The following is a 19,020-nucleotide window of genomic DNA, read 5'->3' on the forward strand; positions in this document are numbered from 1 at the left end:
GGATAGCCAGCCACATCACATCATGTATGCCCCATTAAGGGTGTTTTATAGTAAAAAATGAGTACTGGGGTTACAATTGTACATAACAGTTGATTTTTTTCACAAGTTGAAAGAGAGAAAAAATATATATATGTATAAGAGTGTTAACAGTTACGGAGGATGACAAGGATTTGCCAAGTTTCAGAGACTATAATCAGTGTATGTTCAGAACTTGTATCAGTGGGAAATGACGGAATGAAGATCAGAGACTAGTCACCTAAGAAATATTGCATTTCTTGATCAAAATTTAAACCGTGGTTCACTGTTCGGAGACGAAGTATCCACATAGCCTCCAACCGTCTTAGCTTAAGTTCTCTGTTTCCACCTCGTATTCCTTGCGGTACAGTGTCGATCCCAAAGAAAACAATACGTTTGTCCACAGTTTGGTCGAAGCATGCGGCCGCATGTAGAGCAACTGGGTATCTGGGATCTTGCTTATGAATGGCCCTGATGTGTTCAGCTATTCTTTCCTTGAGAGGGCGGATGGTGCTGCCCACATAAAATTTCTTGCAAACACATTCAATAATGTATACTACGAACTGTGTAGTGCAGTTAATGTTAGTCTTGATGGAGTATTTTTCCCCATTTGCAGCTTGAAAATCGTGAGTTTTATGTTTGGCCCACCGACACATGGAACAAAATCCACATTTGAAAAAACCAGTGTTGCGTTTGGTCAGCCATGTGTTGGTAGAGATATTGCGAGGAATTGTGGGGCTCAATCTATTTTTCAGGGTTCTGCCCCTCCTGAAAGTGAGCTGTGGATATTCGCCTATATAGGCTTGAATACTTTTGTCGGCCCTGAGAATGTGCCAATGTTTGGTGAAAGTTTTGCGTAGGGCTTGATGTTGACTGTTAAAGTCAGTAACCATACGTGTCGTATGGGATTCAGTTCTAGTGTCAGTGTGTTTGTTCTTGAAAGTGTCTGTTCTTTTAATCTTTTTGACACGCTCAGTTGCTCTCTTAGAAGGTCATCTGAGTAACCTCTTTTCTTGAATCGTACCTGCATTTCCCTTAGAGTGTCGTTGAAGTCTTTGTCATCACTGCAGTTTCTGCGTGCTCTTAAGAATTCTCCAAAAGGGATGGCGCTTATTTGGTGGGATGGATGGGCGCTATTTGCGTGCAAGATAGCATTGCAAGCAGTGTTTTTTCTGAAAAGTTTGCTATTCAGTTTATTAACTGATATATAGATTTCTAGGTCAAGAAATTCAACTCTGTCTAAGCTTGCTACCATGGTGAAACTCATGTCCCAAGTGTTGTGGTTTAAGTGTTCGTGGAATTCCGTCAAGAGTTCATGTGAGCCGGACCAGATCAATAGACAGTCGTCTATGTATCTTCCCCAAAATACAATAGAGTCTATAAATTTTGAACCTTGGTTTCCCCAGATAAGGTTCTTTTCTAGTGCACCCATGAACAAATTGGCAAATGAAGGGGAAAATTTGGAGCCCATGGCTACACCTTTTATTTGTCTGTACCATGAGTTGTTGAACATGAACCCATTATTTTTTAGGATGAGTTCAATCATGGCTGTCAGCATGTTAGTGTGTTGCCACATTGTGGCAGGTCGGTTGTGTAAGTACTTTGTTACCACTTCTAGTCCCAGATCAGGTTTAATGCTAGTATATAGCGCTACCACATCCATGGTTGCTAGAAAATTGCCTGGTTGCCACTGTAGATCAGAGAGTATACTCAATATATGTTTAGTGTCTTGTATAAAAGAAGGTAGATTACGAACCAAGAGCCCTAAGAATAGGTCTACATATTCGGCTAGTCTCTCTGTAGGACCCCCTATGCCCGAGATAATGGGTCTCCCAGGAGGAAAGGGAAGGTTCTTGTGTACCTTTGGCAAGGTGTACAAGGATACAAGGACAATCTAACAATAGGAGAAAGAGCCGCCCTAAATATCCCTTCTTAGCAAAGGACTTAACTTTAACCCTTTCACCAACACTGACATTTGCAGACTTAAGGTTGATCTGTTCAAATTTGTACGCAATCTTAAACTGAAAAAGCATTTTTCGAGCAAAATTGTGTCTAATAAACCCTCTCCGAACATCCCTACCCAGTTTGAGCCTGGTATTTTAACTATCAACGATATCCAAGCCACACATCTCTTACTGTCTCTAACTGATCTAGAACCGATTCCCCATGACATGGAGAAACTACTTGAAGAACTTAACATTGAGTCAGATTTCAGCATCGTGAGTGGACTGAAGTCCAAATCCAAATGGATTCCAACCTTACCAGGAGGCAACTCCATAGACAACTTCCACAAACGTGTTTTGGAAGACATTGACAAATTAGATCATAAGAGGGATCTATGCACATTTAGATACAAGGACAATCTAACAATAGGAGAAAGAGCCGCCCTAAATACCCTTACCAAAGATAATGAAATAATCATCAGGGAAGCTGACAAAGGGGGCAACGTTGTTATTATGAACAAGACAGACTACCAAGATGAAATACTGAGTCAACTACAGGACACAACTTGCTATGAAAGTCTCAACTACAATCCCATAGCATCCCTTACAACTGATGTTAACAGATTTCTTTTGACATGCAAAGAAAGTGGATTAATTAATGAAGATGAATACTTCTAATTGAAAATATTCAAACCAACATACCCCTGGCTGTACACCTTGCCAAAGGTACACAATAACCTTCCCTTTCCTCCTGGAGACCCATTATCTTGGGCATAGGGGGTCCTACAGAGAGATAGACACTGTACCACAAGGAATACGAGGTGGAAATAGAGAACTTAAGCTAAGACAGCTGGAGGCTATGTGGATACTTCGTCTCCGAACAGTGAACCACGGTTTAAATTTTGATCAAGAAATGCAATATTTCTTAGGTGACTAGTCTCTGATCTTCATTCCGTCATTTCCCACTGATACAAGTTCTGAACATACACTGATTACAGTCTCTGAAACTTGGTAAATCCTTGTCATCCTCCGTAACTGTTAACACTCTTATACATATATATATTTTTTCTCTCTTTCAACTTGTGAAAAAAATCAACTGTTATGTACAACTGTAACCCCAGTACTCATTTTTTACTATCAAACACCCTTAATGGGGCATACATGATGTGATGTGGCTGGCTATCCATAACATTAAAGAGGAACCAGTTTACCAATTGTCCTCTTTCTTCTGCGAATGTGGATTCTTGAACTTTTAAATGTCCATTGAGACATCATTTCTGTACTTTCTTTGGGTGTGCAACAGATTTTTTTCATGTACTTAGTGTGTGTCTTTGCACACATGTTTGGAGGGGTTTAGGGCTTTCATCCCCTCATCTGTATGCACCCTCACCTATCCATATCTGTGTCACTCCCGTGAGCAGTGCACCCAGCATTTCCCTCAACTAAAAACCCTGATCTCAATTGGGATTTGATATCTGTGTTTTCTACTTGCAGCGTCAACTTTTGGGGTCTTGCTGGGCTTCCTTTCCGCAATGATGACATTTTCACCAGAATGGGCAGTCTGATTAGAGAAAAGGATAGTGTGATTACAGGCAGGCACATAATCTGTCATATGACATATCAAAGATGGATGCCAGCAGAGTCCTCACAGATGTCGTCTCCTGCTTTAGTGGCTAACCTGGTTGGAGATTGTTGAAGATATGCTTGGGTCGGCTGCTCTAGCCGATGAAACATTTGAGGGCACTCTTTACTATGGGACCTTGAGGCTAATGTGATTAGTGGGGGATTATGGATGAGTGAATGTCCCAGTGCAGCAGAAAGAGAAACTGGCAACACTCAAGGACCTGTTGTAATTCTTTGATTATGTGTGCGCTCCCTGCAAAGCAGATAGCACTTCAGATCCAACTTAATCTTACCCCTGGTTTTATTATCATAATTTACACTGCCACCTACTAAAGAAAATGTTTATGCCACTACCTGACCAAATTGTACAGTGCTTTGTAACCCTGCTGCACTTTCAACTAATTTGAGCCTACTTGCTGTGCAATAACGCTGTTGTTTCCAATTCTATATATTTCCTAGAAAAAATGGGGTTGACGATTTAGCAAGGACCCGTATCTCGCACTTCTCAAAGGCACTAAAGACTAAGCTAGATACATTTATTTTAGTTGATTCCTCATGAATAGAATAAATAGGTTAGAATACGCACCTGCTGAAGAGTACATGGATTCCTGCTGTAGGTATTTTATTTAGAGGTTGAGTACTGTGAAGTGAGAGGGTACAAGAATGTTGTGTAGGACATTTTACTTTTTAGAGAACATGGGTTACTTTTCCAAAGTTTCTGGGGAGTCCTTCAAACATGTACCTCTGCCAACAATGTTGACATGCTGGACATTCCACTGAGGTAATATTTGTGCTGATCTTTAAAATGTGTCCTACCAACTACAGGGTAGCTCTATCACATTGCTTTGACTGATGCGGTGTAAGAAATGTAAGAAATTACGTTGTTGGCTGACTGGGATGTGAGCCCTGGTCAAGCAGCAACCACAATCATTGTCAGAGTAAGCCCCAAATTAAGATGGGATGGGCTCAGCCCCATGATAGCTTGGCACAGAGCAGTCAGTCTTCACTTAGAGGCAACATGTAAGATATTTGTGCAACTTTTAAAACAGTAAAACAGTGAGAACACCACCCAAAAAATATCCCAAACCCAGTTAGAAACATAGAGTAACATTTAATAAATAAAACAAGACCAAAATAATAAAAATCCAATAAATAGAACTGGAGTTAATATATAATAAATAGCACCTGAAAGCAGAAAGTGCCAACTGCGGCTTTCTAGTCACGCTGGACAAGGCCAAAGTCACAAGTTCAGGCTGTCCGCAATGGAGTGCAGGTCGGATACAGGCCTAGGTTAGTTCCACAGAAGTTTTACCTTCTCATATTCATGGCAAGAGTCCTGTTTGCATTGCAGAGTGCTTCAAGGAGCAGGAAGATCATTGCAGAATGCTGATGGCAAAGTGCGAGGAGCCAGTGTCGTGGGCAGGCACTGCTGGAGCATAACAGTGGTGGTCCCCATGAGCGGTCAATGCTCCAGTGCACAGTCGGGCAGACAGAGCTTTGCTCTTTTTGCAGTGCAAGTGATGAGGTCTCTGTGCAAATGTACCCGTTCACAGTCACAAAGTTCCCAAAAGCTTGATTTCAGCACCTGTGAGCAACACCGATGGTCTGGGACCTGAGAGGCACCACCTGTGTGTGGCTGTATAGGAGGAATACGCAAAGCCCAAACTTTAAGCTACACCCAGTCATGTGTCCAAGAGACAGGCTGCAGGCAAAAAACTGGCTCTGGCAAGTAAATGGCAACTTCCTAAATGTGGCCTTTTCAGAATTGCAATTTAAAATCCTACTTCACCATACGCTAGAATTTTAAATTGTGATTCCAGAGACATCTAACATGAACTGGTTACCTGTTCCCATTTGGAAATTACACTCACAAAATATAAGACGGTAATTCTATTGTTATCCAAAGAGAGAGGTAGGCCATGCAGTAGTGAAAACAATGTAAGAAGTTTTCACTATGTAATACTTATAAGTACAAGTAAAAACATTGCACCCTGCAAACTGTGCTGTCCAGGGGCTACACTAGGGGTTACGTATATGAATTAAAAAGAAAGTTTGGACCTGTTAAAAGGTTTACTTTGCCAGGTTGAAATAGCAGTTTACAACTGCACACATGAGCTGCAATGGTAGGCCAAAGGCATGTGTAAAGGGCTACTTATGTGTGCGACACACTTAGTGCTGCAGACCCACTAGCAGCATTTAAGTTGTAGGCCCTGTGCACATGTAGTGCCACTTTATTAGGGACTTATAGTAAATTAAATATTCCAATTATTATAAGCCAATGTTACCATCTCTTAAGGAGATAGCACAAGCACTTTAGCTCTGGTTATCGGTGGTGAAGTGCACAGAGTCCTAAGGCCATAAAAAATACACTCAGTTAAAAAATAGGAGGACAGCAAAACATTTAAGGGATGAACCTGCAGAAAGGGCCAAATGCAATACACAGTTTTCCATTCTTAATAGTAAATGTAACATTCTCTTGCATTGCCATATGTGTTGTGAGCACTGTGAAAGTTTCCATTCCAGCTTTTCTGTTTACAATCATTAGGTGTTTTCAGACTCTTCTACCTCTTTCATAGAAGACATGCATAGAAATGCTTGCATTATTTCTACATTCTATCTAAAATGACATGTTCTTTTGTTGTTTACATATTTGCATTGTGTAAGCCTAATGTCTAAGCTGTCATGTTTATTTTTGTTTATAATGCTTGTTACCAATAATTAGTATGATAATCGAGATGATGTATTTGTCACCATGATCGTAGTGTTTTTTATGCTTCAGTGTCTGCAAGTGACACATTTGATTTCTTAATATAACATAATCAGATACTGTGAACAGCTCAAGTATCTAAGCATATTTAGAGAGGGAGTTCAGTTTAGTACTATCACACCAGTGGTTAAGCCAGTTTGCAGCATTAACAACCTGAGGGCACATATTATCAAGAAAGGGCGATACATTATCACCGCTTTTATCGGAAGGAAACTGCCGCTAAAGTGGCGATAATGGTCTTGATAATATGCCCTTGTGAATTCCCATAGAAGCCCAGGTTCTGGTGTTAACTTGGGCTTCTATGGGAATTCACAAGGGCATATTATCAAGCCCATTATCGCCGCTTTAGCAGCAGTTTCCTGCCAATAAAAGCGGCGATAATGTATAATGTATAATATGGCCCTCAGTTCGGGCAACATCGGGGATGGCAAGAAGAAGTGACCTTCAGACTATTGCCTTTTTTATGTTTTAGCCTGAACAAGCTGTGATAGAGAATAGCTGACTTACTATTTCATAATGAAAACACATGTGTGATGTGCGATCTGTCAAAAACTCAAACAAAGTCTTGCAAATTTAATACTGAGGCTGACATTAGCATAGGGGTTAGAAATAGACTGAGGATGGTAAAGAGATAAAAATTAAATACGCTTGTTACAAAAGTTCCTGCTGTTCTCGCTGAGCACAACAAGCTTAGTTGCATTCCTTTTTGCATTTTATGTGGTTATCGTTCATATTTTTAGGTACTAGATTAGGATTTTAAAATAATCCTTTTAAAATGTATGTCCTGTTTCTTAGTGATATTTTGAGTGTTGTATTTAATTACAAAAGGGGATTTGGAGTTCACTGTATCCCTTAATTCATCTTATGCGAATGATCGGAAACAGTGAGCACTTCCTGCGCAGCATTGTTCAGTGGTTTGTGCATGGGTTGCAGTCCAACTGGATTTCTAATTCGCATTAACACTTTGACTAAGGGCTTGATTTAGATCTTGGTGGATCGAGTCCCGCTGTCGCTTTTTCTGCGTTTCACCCTGCCCGCCGTATTTAGATGTTAGCAGGTCCATTGAAGAAAGGCCTACATGGTCCCGCTGTCACCAACAGGAAATCTCTACTGCGTCGACGGTGGGATAGGCAAAAGCAGGTGTCAGAGGAAGGACCGCCAGTTTCCCAGCCAGGCCAATCACAATGTGCCTTCCCGCTGACAAGACTGTGGTAGTTAAAACCTCCACACTTGAGTTGGTGTATTGGAAGGGATATTAGGCAGAAACTCACTTTTTCTCACTTTCACACTTCCTGTTTGAAAACATCTTATCCAAGTGTGCTGTGGGTACAAACCCTAGTCATTTATGCATTTTCCTGCATTGTATGTCTGTTAATGTTAGCAGATATATTTGTTACAATGTCTTAGCCTTGCTTGTCCCTGGGAGGTCTTCCCTTGACATGCTCCTGGTGTTACCCCCCACTATCTGGTATTTCCATGATACTTCTTGTCTTCTTCTTCTCTTTGTTCTTATTCTGCCTCCCCTCAATAAAAAAGGCAACCTTTGATTTGGGGGAAAGTATGGTGGCCCTTGTGAAAAGGGGTTCTCCCATCCAAAGAATTGATGTTGTTGGGCGTAGACGGTTGCCTTGCTGGATTTCCTCTTCTTACGCTGGCTAAATGCAAGTGACAAAAACATCACTAATGGACATGCAATTCAGACAGTGTGTGACTATAGGGCTCACCCCCGAGAGTCTCCAGGTAGTAAATAACTACATCCTGAAAAGTACGTTATGCTTACCATTGCAATAATATTTTGGACTGTGTTATGCGAGTGTCACTTTTTAATCAAGCACAATCTCATCTGTGAAAAACGATGCAAACCAGTGTATGTGATTGCATGGGGAAATGTGCATACACAGCACAATGCATGACCGAGTAGCTGTAGCATTGTGAACATGGCTCTACCACCTGATTTTCAAGCCCTACAATTTTTAAGAATAGCAATGCATCCCACAGAGATCCTGCTTGCCAATATAAAATAGTGCATGTAAAAATCACCATGCATAGAATGTTTCATGTACAGGACATTCCCTAGTTTCACATATAGTCTGCATGAAGAGTAATGCAGTGCCACATACAGCACTTGCTGTAATTTTCCTTAAGGGCACAGTGGTTCAGTGAATGATGGGACCAAATGCATGATGGCGTAAGCATATAGAATGTGCTTAGCCTCGATCCCTTAAGTATTTCTTTTGTCTACAAATGGCACTATATAATGTGTGTCTCTCTCATTTATTCAATTTTCACACAAAATCTCAAATTGAGTAACCCTCAAAAATATGTAAGCTGCAGACAGTAATGTATTTGCATGCCTTAGCACGTATGCATATGTGGTCCTGAAGAAAACCATACCAACACCTTTGAGTGGCTTGGACATTACGGCTGAAACATGTTGACCTTTTTATGGAATGTGAGAGGTCATTAATTCCTCACCACACATCCACCACTGATTTTAACCTTGTATAAGGGTGCCATTGTTAAAATATACACCCTGCGAGGTGGGTAACCCAGAAGTCAATTTTAATTCACCTCTGTATCTCTTCTGGAGAATAAGAATCACGCCCAATAAAAGAACCAAGCTCTGCTGTATTCAGATGTTGAAGCATGCTAGTGGGTTGTGGGAGTGGGGTGGGGCTTGGATTTGGGAGGTGTGCCCTTGGGTTTGGGAGGGGGATGTTGTTTTGGAAGGGGTGCTCTTGCATTTGGTAGGAGTGGGTTGAGATGTGAAATGGGTGGGTTGCGGTGAGGAAGTAGTATATTTGCGTTTGGTAGGGTTGGGATGTGGAAGGGGTCAGTTGGGGTATGGAAAGGGTGGGTTGGGGTATAGAAGAGGTAGATTTGTGTATGCTAGGGTTTGTTTGGAGGTTGGTGGGGCGAGGCAAGGGTAAAAATGTTCCGGTGTTGTAAGTGGTGCATCTGGATGTGGTGATGGCTGTGGTGTCTGTAGGTTTGGTTGTGTGCTTGTGTCTGTTTTGGTCTCTGTGTTTATGTGTTGCTGTGCTGCTTTTGTGTGTTGAAGTGAGTGCGTGCAAAGGTGTGAGGCCTCTTGTGACAGGTTTAGGAATAGGGATTTGGGATGGGGAAGGGGCAGGAAGTGGGGCACAAAGTTGAGATTGTTGGAAGGCTGAAGTCAGTCAGGAGACCAGACCTTGAAAAGACAGCTGAAGGCCGGACATACCACTATGAATGCCTCCCAAGTAAGCTATGTATACACAACAGGAGTAAACCCATAGACCAGGTTGAGACCTGGGTTAGGAAGCGTAAAAGCACAACAATGTCTCAACTGGTATTATTGACAAAATCATTTAACAAGCATGTATCAGGACTTGGCTGTTGAATGTAGGTGCTGAATGTTTGGCTGGGTAGAGGAAGAAGTGAACCCACATGACAGCCGAGCTTGACCCCACGACTGAAATGAAGCAAGAATTAAATTAAATTGGATGCCCCGTAGCATAAGGTGGAGCCTGGAGGGTCCCTGGGTATGCTGAGGAAGCAAGTGTCTATGTTGCACAACGGTCGAGTAATTAAGACCGTGTGTCAATGGAGGATAAAAGGTTGACAGAGGGTCTGGTTCGGGTAGGAATCCGGAGGCAAAACCGCAGCAGAATTGTCCAAGGGGCCCAGTATCTTTGGAGACCCGGTACGGAGCCATAATCCTTGAAGGTCTGTCCAGGGGAGCTGGTAACAATTTCTAATTCGTGCTTGAGCCCATGATGTGGGAGAGGCAGCCAGAGGCCATGGTCGGGTTGGAATCCTAGTGCTGTGCCTCAGTCGGAGCCCCTATCCACAGGTGGCCGTCAGAGGGTGATCGGCAAAGTTACGGTCCAGATAAGCTAGTATTTGTTGAGTATGGAAGCTAAGTCCCTGGATAGTATTGAGAAGCGCAGTCTGGCCTACAGCGATGCTGCGGACGAGGTCAATAGCTTCCTCACTCAGTACGGCCAGAGGGAAAGGGGAAGGGGGTGAGGAACCTGGAGCGAAAGAAATGCCACTCCTTTTAGGAGGGGGTGGGATTGGCCAACTGGGGGGAGAGCATGAAGGAGGGCGTAAAAGGAGCAGTGTGGTCTGCTACCACTATGGACTAGTCTCCTATGGAGGCACCCAAAGAAAATGTTGAGCAGGAGCCCTTCATACCAGTCCCCTCACCTTATGTGCCACTGTATTAATCGGTGCCAGTGTTCTCACCAGGTAAGACACAGTTTCCAGCTGCTACTCAACATTTGTGGCCAACATCCCCTTCATCTGCTCTGGATGATGCTGGAAAAACATATACAACAGTTGCATTGTAGCTGTGTGAATAGAACTAATCAACAACTTTAAGCAAAACTTTTTTCCTAGTTTCCATACTGCACCTGCTACAAGGCTCACACACTTTAGTAATTCACATCATCATGAGAATACATGTAGGGAACATCTTCAGACACCATTTGCTCACAGTTCCGTAATTACCCATGAAAGCATCTAAATCAATTATGATCTTGTCTCTTAACCATAATCATTTCTCTAAAGGATCTGTTGAACACCTCTGAATGGCTGGCCTTTGTTCTCCAGAATAGACTGTTGCTGGACACAATTTGAAGGGCTCTTATGCCCAGCTCTCTGAGACTTAGCTCATGGGACATCTTCCATTCCCCCATGGCTAGACTCTTCTCTTATAGGGCCTGCTTTTTCTCAGGAAAGTGGAAGTTCTGTTGTTGCTCCAACTTAGCAAGATCTAATCTCAGTTTCCTATCTTCCCTCTGGTTTGCCAGCACCTCCGGGGACAGGTTTCTGAAGGAGACACTGCTCCTGACTGGGGAAACTAGTATTGCTTCCTGCAGGTCATTGGCCCCCTCCCTGGAAGTGGTAAACCCACCTCAGAATCTAAACCCATTTTACCTTCCTCCTCTATGATTTCCGGCTAATCCTCTCTTGGGGTGTCAGAACCTGCAACCTGGATTTCTGCCCAGAATCTCAATGCTTTCTGGAACTCTGTCTTCCTGGATGAGTCCCTTAATAGAAATCTGAAGCCCTTTGCAGAACCCCTTTAGCTTAATCCCATTATAGGGCTCTAACTTATCCAGCTCAAAATCAAATGTTACAGGTGCAGGTGCTACCTCTCCAGTTTGGGATATGGTCTTAGTAGAAAAAAATCACAAAGGCTAAACAAGTTGAAACAAAATAGAAAATTGTCTCAGTACAGAGTTGTGGTGAACAATGCGTTACTATATGATATTGCACAAACACAAATCCTATCCTCTCCGCTGATCACCAGTGTTAGAAATTGAATTCCAGGTTGGCTGGGTAGGCACCCAAGCAAGGCAGGAACCAACACTCTAGTCAGGGAAAGCTAAGTACACACTGAAGGATAGCCTGCACTCACCCTCTAGTAGCCTGGCACAGATCAGTCAGGCTTATCCAAAGAGGCAATATGTAAAGTATTTGTGCAACACACACCAACAGTAAAACAATGATTGCACCACAAAAAAACTCCACTCTGGCTTAGATAAAAGATATTTGTGTTAGCTTCAAAACCGGGCCAGAATGATGAAAGTACATTCAATACTTTTCAATTTATACACGTTTCAAAGGTAATACACTTTATACTGAGAGAAACAAAATCCAAATGATTCAATCAGTGATTATCAAGTTATAACAATCCAAAAGATAGTCAGGTAAAATCACAGTGTTAGAAATACCTTTAGGAAGATTATGGTAATGCTCATGGGGAGTGCTGCAAAGAAGCACTCTTGATTGCTGTCTTTGTTGCGATCTCACCAGACCTAAGGGAGTAAACAGGGATCGGGGCAGGTACAGGCTCCGTACCGTGTGGCCACTGACTCCCCCAATGCGAATTCGGCCATGGGTCCCTCGGGACCGGTATGCAGTAAAGTGGATATGTGCAAATCAGGCATTGATTAATACAAATGGGCCACCGCAGGGGCCATATAATATCAGAGGACCTCGCAGAGACGGTACCTTTCGTAGTCGGAGCAGTACTTGTGTAATTGAGGACTCCCCTGTGTCGAGAAAGTTGTGCAGTGTGGTCAAATTGTCAAGGAGAAGCTTGGTTGCTATGGCAGCACATTAGCAGGGCTTCCCTCAGTTCTACGGTGTATGTTCAGGCTTGATAGTGGTGATTATAGTCAGTGCGTGGCGCTGAAGTTTGCAGGCCCTCGAGCTTGAGAAAGAGCTGGGTGCAGACACAGTGTAGTGTAACCTTTCCTCCAGTGGGAGGATATGCTCTTTTTTGCCACTTCGACGCCCCCTTCTGGTGTCAATACTCAAAGCACTTAACAGTCTTGGGCTGCTGACTTTGTAAATTTCCTTCTGGGGGCCAGATTGGGACTGGGAACCAGACCCTTTCCCTTGTAAGTTGTTTTTGTGGTCTTTAGAGAACTCAGTCTTTTTATCTCTCCCCTCCTTTTTCTGGTGGAAAATCTAACCACCCTTTTGGAAGTCCATTCCCCCCATACCTTTTTGGACACTTAGGTGCTGACCCAGATGTCCACCTTATCAGAAAGCTTCCCAGAGTCAGTCATCTTGCTATCAGCCAGGAGTTGACACAGCTCTGAAAAACAAGTATCAAGAATATACTCCTTTTTTTTTTTTGGTCCTCATTTTCTACCCTGGCCGTTCCATTAAAGTCTAAAGAGAGCGAGATACTGCCTCAGTAATCTGGATAGCAGGGCCTATTATCCAGCCAGCCTCGCCAATCAGTGATGTCACAACCTCCAAGACCTTCGTACAGAGACCATAGGAGAACCGCTTTGCTGCACAGATATACCAACAGTCAGGACAAAGCCTGATATGTCTGGATATGCCAGAAGAGGAAGAGAAACCGAAGGCAGCGTAATCACTGGACCGTTGGGGTAAAAAATAAAAAAACATCTGTGGTTCACTATTGGTCCCACTTCAAAAGGTACCAAAAGGCTCTTTTGTTTTGGTTACCTGATCTCATTAAATCTAACTTTGACACCTGCAATACTGATGCCCCCCATTCAAGAAAAGAGGGTGATATTGAGTCCTTCCATTTTTTACAGATTTCTCTCCTGGCCAAGAAGATGGAATAAAAAAGAAGATGTTTGGCAGGACCCACAACCCCCTCCATAACACCAAATATTGCAAGTACAGGATTTATCGTGATTTGGCGACCCAGAGAAGTCGAGAGTAACGTACTTATAGAGTCCCAAAAGGGAGACAAAAATGGGCAGTCAAAAAACATATGTAAGTCCAAGGCAGCTATTGCCCCACACCTCGCACAAACTACCGGTGAGTCTTTGGAGAATTTTGAAAGCCTCTGTGGTGAGTAATAGGCCCTATGCAAAGTGAAAAGATGATTCCTTCAGAGCCATGCTGGTTTAACGATATCCTACAGTAGCTTGAAAGAATTAAGCCAAAGGCTTCCTACGTCGTGGTCCAGAAAGGAGCTCCCCCAGAGTTTCTCGGCCAGTTGAAATTCACCATCAATCTCCTCTAGAATTGAATAGTACCAAAACGAAATCTCCTTTCTGGCCGGGATTTTATTAAGAAGTTGGGACTCAAGATGGTTACCTCCTCCTACTGGGAATCTACTCTTAATGCTAGTCTGTGAGTAAGCCCAGCTAGCTATCTGTAGGTATTTAAACCTAGAAAGGTTAGGACCAATTCTATCACTAAGGGATTCCCATGGTACCAGAACCCCTTCTACAAACAAATTGCCCCAAACTTCCAACCCTGCCTCTCTCAAGGGCAAAGCAAGGCTGTCCTTAAGCCAACCCGGGCCCCCAGGTGAATCCCACGGAGGTGCCTTACTTGAAAAATACCCTAGTCTTACAGAACTACTGACCTTGGCCCATGTCCTAGCCATGCCCTGCAAGACCTTTAGTTTTATTTATTTTTTTAATGTGGGATCCCCAAATTTAAACAAAAACCCCACCTGTGCTAAGCTTGCCCCACTAAGCATGGCCCTAAACATACAGCCGATCCCGATGTTGGTGGGCATCTTCAATAGCATGCGGGAATGGGTAAGTTGGAATGCCCATGCATACAATTGAAGATCCGGGGCTGCTAGTCCTCCCTTCTCTCTTCAGTGCATTAGTTTTTTCCAGGCAATCCTGGGTATATGCTGAGCCCAGATAAATGAATTAATATTGCTCTGTAACTTAGATAAAAGTGAAGGTTCAAAGTAAAGAGGAATAGTATTAAACAAAAAAAGTATTTTTGGTAAAATGGACATCTTTATAAGATGTATCCTTCCCAAGATGGATAGAGGTAGCGAAGACCATGATCTCATAAGTTTCCAACAATCTTTCGCTACTGCAGAAAAATTAGTTTCAGCAATTTTATTGACATCTTGGACAATATTTATTCCAAGATACCGCATTTTTAAACTGAACTGCACCCCTGCCACTAATTCCTTATTGTTCCTGACCATGATCTCTGTTTTAAAGGCATTAACCTCATAGCCAGAGATTTCACCAAAATCCTGGGCCAATTTGATGACCGATGGAAGGGCTGTACATAGTTCTGAAGAAAAAATCAAGATGTCATCAGCGTACAAGGCCACCCTCTTCTCCCATCCCCTGTACTTAAAAGGCTTGACATTAAGGTCATCCCTCAGCTGTTGGGCAAAGGGTTCAATATATAGGTCAAACCAAAAGGCAGGCTGAGGGATTCTGGTATAGCAATCTCACCGCTCGACGAAATCTATCTCCGATGTTGAATTTACCTAAGACCCCATACAGGTATGACCAATTCACCCTATCGAAGGCCTTAGTAGCATTGAGCGTAAGAACAGCCAAAGGGAGAGAGTCAGTAGATGCAATATCAATAGCCCCTATAAGATCATAGGGCAGTTCACAAAGTTGTCGGTCCTTGACAAAACCCCTCTGGTCTTTGTTCAAGATGTCACCTGCAACCGACCCCAATCTATTGGCCATAATAGAGGCAAAGATTTTATAGTCAACATTTAAAATGGAAATCGGTCTATAAGATCCACAACTTGATTCTGGTTTACCAGGTTTTAAAATCAAAGTTATGGACGCATTATCCTAGGAAGCTGGGGGTGAAATCCCTTCCTGGAGGATCTGGTTGAATAAGGTAGTTAAGAACGGAACAATTGCCTGCTCCAAGGCCCTAAAAATCTCTGGCGGGTAGGCCATCCGGGCCCGATGCCTTTCCCTTCTTTCTACTCAGAATAGCAGCTTTGACCTCGTCCAGTGTGATCACCCGATCTAAAGAGGCACGTTGTTCCAAGGTCAGCGATGGCAATGGTATCTCATTCAACCAGTCTTCAATACAATCCGCTTCGATATATTTATCGTCATTATGGATATCTTGGAAAAATAGCCCAAACATTCTCCTAATGTCTTCATCTGAAGAATAAACCAAGTTATCATGAGTAATTGAACCAATATTATTTCGAACCTGGTCAGGCTTGGATTTCCAGGATAAGAGTCTCCCTGCTCCCTCTACATATTGAAAATGGGCAATTTTACTGGCTTCCCACCTTTGTAGAACACGTACATTCAACACTGAATCCAAGTGCCCCTTTACACGCAATAACTTGTTTTGTAGTTCCTGTAAGGTGTTGATCGAGGCGACTGAGTGCAAATCGATTTCCCCTTGTATCTTAACAATTTCATTGGATAATATGAAACAGTATGGCTATTTAGATATTTGGAGAATAAGGTCTGGACAACAACTGGGCGTTTCATTTTGAAACTATAAATATCACCATCAATCAAGGTTTGATTTTATTCTGATTAGCCTCACACTGAAAAGTGTAGTAAAAAACATTTCATACCTTCCCTCACATTCATCAGACCATTCAGCTGTATGGATGGTAATGGAAGGTTTTCCCAAAGTTCCCCCTAGAATCTTTGACCACTCACTTCTTTCAGTACAAGAGGAGACTTCCTTTCTGGTAAATGAAACTGAGTGCATTCTGAACGCGAACATTGGCTCTGCCTCACTAGGATGTGTTTGGGATTCTTTTAAGGCCTTTTTAAGGGGCCAAATAACTAGTAGGGTCACTTATAGGAGGAAGTTATATAGAGAGGAGGTATCTTCTAGTGAGGCTGAAATTGTTAAGAATATACTCCTTCAAGAATAAATTATCCAATCCCTCATGATCATTTACTATGCTGGCCTTCTCCCAGCCCCCAGGTGCCTTTCTAGCATAATCCACGAAATAAAGCCATGTCTTTGTGGAAAGTTTATGCTTGGCCCTGAATCGATGTCTGTAATTATCAGGGATAAGTCCAAACTTATTGCCTAAAAAGATCTTCATGGCAGTGTAGTCTGGTCCCGCACCTCTAGTGTAAAGAGTGCAATTTGTTTGCCCCCTCCCCTAAAGTAGTAAACCCACATTGGAATCTACACTCCGGTTATTCTCCTCATCTATGATTTCCTGCTCCTCCTCCCTTGGATTGTCAGAACCTGCAGCCTGGGTCTCCGCTCAGTCTCTAAATGCTTTCTGGAATTCTATCTTTCTTGTGAATCTTATAATAGAAATCTAAAATCCCTTACAGAACCCTTTTAGCTCAGTCCCATTATAGATCTCTAACGTTTGCAGTTCAAAATCAGTTGCTGCAGATGCAAGTACTACCTCTCAAGTTTGGGACGTGGTCTTGGCAGAAAAATAATCACAAAGGCTAAACAAGCAAAGTTGGAACACAAATTCAAAATGATCTCAGTACAGAGTTGTACTGAACAATGTGTTACTGTATGATTTTGCTCAAACAGAAGTCCTATCTTCACCACTGATCACCAGTGTTAGAAATGGGATTCCTTGTTGACTGGGTTGGAACCCAAGTGAGGCAGGAACCAGCATTCAGGTCAGGGTAAGCTAAGCACACACTAAAATAAATCATGTGTTCACCCTCCCGTAGCTTGGTACAGAAGTCAGGCTTATCTAAAGAGGCAAAATATAAAAATCAATTTGTGCAACACACACCCAAAGTAAAACGATGAATACACCACAAAAAGACTCCAAACTGCTTTAGAAAAATAGATATTTGTATTATTTTCAAAACAGGATCAGAATGATCAAAGTTTGTCGGATACTTTTCAAGGTATACACGTTTCAATGATACTACTCTTTTTACTGAGTGAAACAAGATCAAAATGATTTAATCAGTGGTTCTCAAGTTATAACGTTTCAAAAGATAGGCAGGGCAAATCAAAGTGTTTCAGTTAGGAAGATTACGGTAAAGTTCACGGTAAGTGCTTTAAAGAAGCACTCATAATTGCTGCATTTGGTGCGGTCTCACTAGACAATAGGGAGTAAACAGGGATCCCAGCAGGTACAGGCTCTGTACCATGCAGCTGCCCTCCTTTATATGAGTGGGAGCTGTTGACCCACTTGTTTGATCAATTCCATGTTTTCTTTGACCAAAGAAGGAGTGCATCACAGAGTACATAGAGGACCGCTGCACAACCAGACCCGGTGTCTGCCTGACCGCCAGCTTCCCAGAAGTGAAGTGAAAGAGTTCCTGGCAAGTCCTGTCTGACCAAAGAAGGAAGTAGCAAGTCTACCCTACGAGAGGAGCTGACTGTTCATGTGGTCAAGATGTTGTACTGTTGTCCGTTTTGCAGAGTCAAGAAGAGCTTGACATTGCATGTTGTCAACTTGGAGCTGGTCACCAAGCCAAAGCAGAGGATCCATTGCAATGCTGAAGTGAGTCCTATCATAATCAACCTTCCTATGAAATGAATTCGTACTGGTATAGCGCACGTATACCCTGAGGCGTCTTGGCGCTGTACGCATACCGCTGTGGAACCCTTCCTGGCTGTTCCTTGTGAAATGCCCACTCCTGGGCACCCCCAAGGTGAAGCCAGGCATCCCAGCGTTGTTTGGGCTGTTGTGGAGATTAAGCAGGCTATTGCCCAGAGTTGCAGAGTGGGACCCATGATTAGAATAGGCGAGAATTATCAGGTCTTAGGAAATTGAGCCCAAAACCCGCTGAGGCGGGAATTGAACCTTGGTCCCAGGCCAGACCTTTGCATCAGGGTCTGCCGCTCTAACCATTGAGCCACACTTCTCCACTATGTGCTGAAGCACTGATTAGGTTTTACCCTTAGCCTGCCCACATATTACTACCAAAAAATGCTCAAAACTGTCAAGTCGCTACCCCAGGACCTGTGCCTAGAAAGAGAACTGTATCATCACCATGTCCCAGGGAGGGCCAACAACTTTGTTTTGTTAATATTTAGTATTGTGTATTATTGTGTAATTAAGTACTTTTCTTTTTGATAAGAGAATACTTGATCTGACAGTTTTCATAGCTGGGTATCTGTTGAGCTCTGAGCTTGTTACACTTCCACACTAACCTCCCTGAAAAGTCTGTGGGCCTTATTATGACTTCCGTAGTTTGGCAGTGAGGTTGCAATACTGCTGCCCCACTCCCACACAGCCAAAGACAAACAGACCACCTGCCAGATTATCACTTTTTAAGTCACTGGCAGGCAGTTATTTGGCGTTACCACAGTGGTGATTTTAAAATAGGCACCACAATGCGCAATGTTGTGCATTTCATTCCATGCAGAAACATGGGGATGCATGCAGACAGGGGGCACACCACATGCCCCAAAGCAGGCTCCCCATGAAACAGAGGAACAAGGGTCCCTGTAAGGCCCCCTTTATTTCCTCAAAGCCACACTTTTCAT

The sequence above is a fragment of the Lissotriton vulgaris genome, chromosome 3_1 (genome assembly GCF_964263255.1).
Source record: "Lissotriton vulgaris chromosome 3_1, aLisVul1.2, whole genome shotgun sequence".
Taxonomy (NCBI): Eukaryota; Metazoa; Chordata; class Amphibia; order Caudata; family Salamandridae; genus Lissotriton; species Lissotriton vulgaris.